Consider the following 3826-nt stretch of genomic DNA (forward strand, 5'->3'; position numbering starts at 1 on the left):
ATTTGCAACCTATCTTCTTGCCTAGAAAATTGGTTTCCCTCACTTTTAAACCCTATCATTTTTCCACTTATTTAGGATTTAACTTTTTAATCGAAAAGTCACTCATAGTTTCCCTTTCATTTTGCCTTCTAAGTTAACACTGATATGCTTTAATGTCTATCTCGGTTATATAATTCTCTTTTTCCCCATTTCGTTTACCAGAATAAATCAATGAAAAGTTAGAAACTTAGCAAAAGTTATGTTTGCAACATTTCTCCAACACCGTGCTTACAGCACTCATAGTCCATGATGTGTTTGATATCAAGATTTATATACGAGCTTTGCATATTAAAAAATCTCTCCTTTCCTCTGTTTTCCTTGGCTTATAATCTTTCATCGGGGATACGTTCCAACTTTTTAACTTTTCCCCTACATACTCTTGCTTTTTCAGGCCTGGGCTAGATATGGTCCTTCGTCCCACTGACATTGGCAGGTGAAAAGCATAAACATCTCAGCGACATCTTATTCCTAGTCTTGAGTGGCAGAAAACTTATGGATATTCTGCATTAGTCTCTGCAAACCTTTTCTTGCTGTATGGCCCTTCAGTATTCAGTAAAGTGTTTCCTTTTGAGCATTGTGCTCTTTCACTTGCTTCACTTTCTAAATTAGGTTTCTCTATTCGGATTAGTTATGAATAAAGCCTTATTATTTGTCCCTCAGAATGAAGGTTCTCGTTGTTGTGGTGGTGGTTCTTGCAGCCGTGACTGCTAGCACAGAAGGAGCCCCAGGGCTCTTCTCATTCGCCAGGGAAGCCTTCCAGGGCGCAAGAGATATGGTTCGAGCGTATGGGTAAGAAGCCTGGCTTTAATGTCCATACTTTTTATGGTTTCACTGCATTTGCCAGAAGGAAAAGAACGCCAATAATCCATTTGAGCTATATAGATTCATCAGTTATTAACAAATATGGTGTTCCATGAAGTGACTTTAAAAGAAAATTGTTTCTGACCTTCTACATTTCTACCCTGAACAGCGACATGAGAGAAGCCAACTGGAAGAACTCGGACAAGTACTTCTATTAGGACTTGTGCCTTGTATGATAAGGCGCCCTATGAGGTAATGTTAGACTAGCGATAATCTATACGCTAAGTCGGTTGGTATTGCACTTCCATCTTCAATGGAGTGTCTGGGGTTTTGTAGATCACTTACGAAGTCGGTATTATCTTTACGACGATGTGTTAAACTCATGGTTCGGTGAGGTTCTTGTAGAAAACACTAAGTATAAAAATAGATATAATTTCTTCTGAAGTTTTACATGCTGAAGATCAGATATGACTGTACAAGTCTTCCAATAACGATAGCTTGATCGCTTCTGCCAATGATGATGGCTAATCCTATTCTCTACATGATAAAGCTTAGGTAAAGAGGTACAGGTCTTCTAAAGACGATAGCTCACTCTGTTCTCCTTGTCTACCATCTCTGTTACAAGTTATGAAGGAACAGACAGTAGTTCGAACATATGAACATACTATCAGATGACATAGTTTCATACGAACACACAATCGAATGAGACACGCTACAGATCACGTAGGCGGTAGTTGTCTCAAGCAGGGAGCTTGGACTAATGTTTATAAACAATTGAATGACTACAGGTGACGACATGTTATCTTAGCCTACATACTTATTGTATACGTCATCTTTAGCGTCTCTAGTCTGATCACATTCCTGCAAGCAATCTGGTTGACCTCTTTAGTTTTTAGACTTTTTATATATATGGACTAACATTCCATATTTTTATTTATGAAACACTTACATCAGCTCGGTCAGCTACCAAAACCAACTACTGAATATTACTCAAACTTGACTTGCATTTGACTTATAGGAGTGTGATACAGACACTATGTGAATATATATATATAAGTAAATAAAAATTCATGGTGTACATGAATTGATTCAAAGTAATAAAATAGAAAACAATGTATTGGTTAATAATAGTGATCACATGATATATAATGATACAGTTTTTCACTTCATCTCATTAAGATACATATGCTACAGAAAATACTAATGTACTCTGATAATTGCATAGAATGAAGATAACATGATAAAAATCATATTTTAACTGATAAAAAATATCATATATGAATTGATAACATTATTAAGTTTATGCTGATTGATTCGTTGCTTTTTATGCTAACTGTTATATATCTGCGGATATTGTTAAGGTAAAAGGTAACTGATTGATTATAGGCTACCTGATTTGTTTATACATATGTATATGGATTCATATAATTATGATTAATATATGTGCACTTTAAATAGATTCCTATTCGTACACGCAAAGATATATTTAGATTCGTTATTTATGATCATTTGATAAGAGATTCTATTTGCGTACACGCAAAAATATATTTCGATTCTGTTATTTATGATCATTTATATAAGAGATTCCTATTGCGTACACGCAAAAATATATTTCGATTCTGTTATTTATGATCATTTATATATAGGATACATGATACTTTATATATATAGGATACATGACCGAGGTTATACTACTTCACTTTTAACTAGCTTTCGAACCACTTTTCGTCCATTACACAGTTCCAGACAACCACCTATAGCCACTGAAACGGCCTTTTTCTTTTTCAATGGTTTAAACAAGGGGAAAATTTGAACCTGGGCGGGTCCAACGTTCTATTGTTGCGCTCATAACTTATTCTCTGCATCCTAAGCTACACGATTACGTTCGCGATGAATAGATCATCCCAGCACGAGTCCTTCGCCAGCAAAGTAGAGTTGAATATCCTTCGGGTCGTAATTGTCGGAAGTATGTCCCTTTTTGTAGTCGAATTCCGACAGCCGCTGGAGCGTTCCGCATGAAAAACGAGATTAACGACGAGATACGGTGTCGGTCGAAGAAGTCCATGAAATTCCTTCACATGTAGGCGTTGTTACTTGACTGTAGTCGTCCGCTGCGACGAACGATTTTTTGAAGTTGCTATGTGAAACTCTCGTACTGCAGGATACTGTAACCAGGTTCCATTAATCAGCCTGCAAGTGAAATTATACTTGTCACAAGGGCAAAGTAAATTCAGACAACATCCAAATACAGGGGAGGGGAGAGAGCCATTTAGACCAGACTTAACCCACATGAATTCGCTGATATTTTGGAATTCAGAAGAGTCCGCTGTACAAACTTTTTATCCATGGCATTAACAATGAGTGAACCTATCCAGGTCTATGATGACTCGTAAAAATATCCATAATATAAAAAAATAAATAGATATCAATACGAATCTCAAAGAAAATTCGATATTACTGGTAGTAAGTTACTAGACAAAGAAGTGGGAAAACGGAGCTAATTGTAAGATTGCCAGGACAACATAAGAGTCAAAGAGAAGATGTAATCATGATTCTATGTGCCCTAACAAAAACGTTTCATATTCAATTTCTCGTGCGCATCCTCTGAGGTTAACTTTTAAAACATTATTAATAGGTAGGAGATGCAACGAAAAACCCACTATGTAACTAATTTCTATATAAACTTTGGGTTTTCAAGAAAAATGTGACATTTTCCCATGAATGTTTTACTTGAATTGTAATAGGCTAATGTTGCAAGTACATATTTCATATATACATATCTTGATACTTCTAATGTCTATGAGGTTCAGAAAAAAAAAAAATTAATTCATTTTGTTGTTATAGAAATTCTATTTGTTTATTTTTATTTTGTTATTAATTTTAACAAAATGATTGCAACTCCTTACGCTAAAGTGCATTGCGCATACGGATAGACATTTGTACCTAACGTCTGCCTTGCCCATGAGAAGTTCGGGCTAGGCATTCC

This window comes from Macrobrachium nipponense, chromosome 27, assembly GCF_015104395.2.
Source record: "Macrobrachium nipponense isolate FS-2020 chromosome 27, ASM1510439v2, whole genome shotgun sequence".
Taxonomy (NCBI): Eukaryota; Metazoa; Arthropoda; class Malacostraca; order Decapoda; family Palaemonidae; genus Macrobrachium; species Macrobrachium nipponense.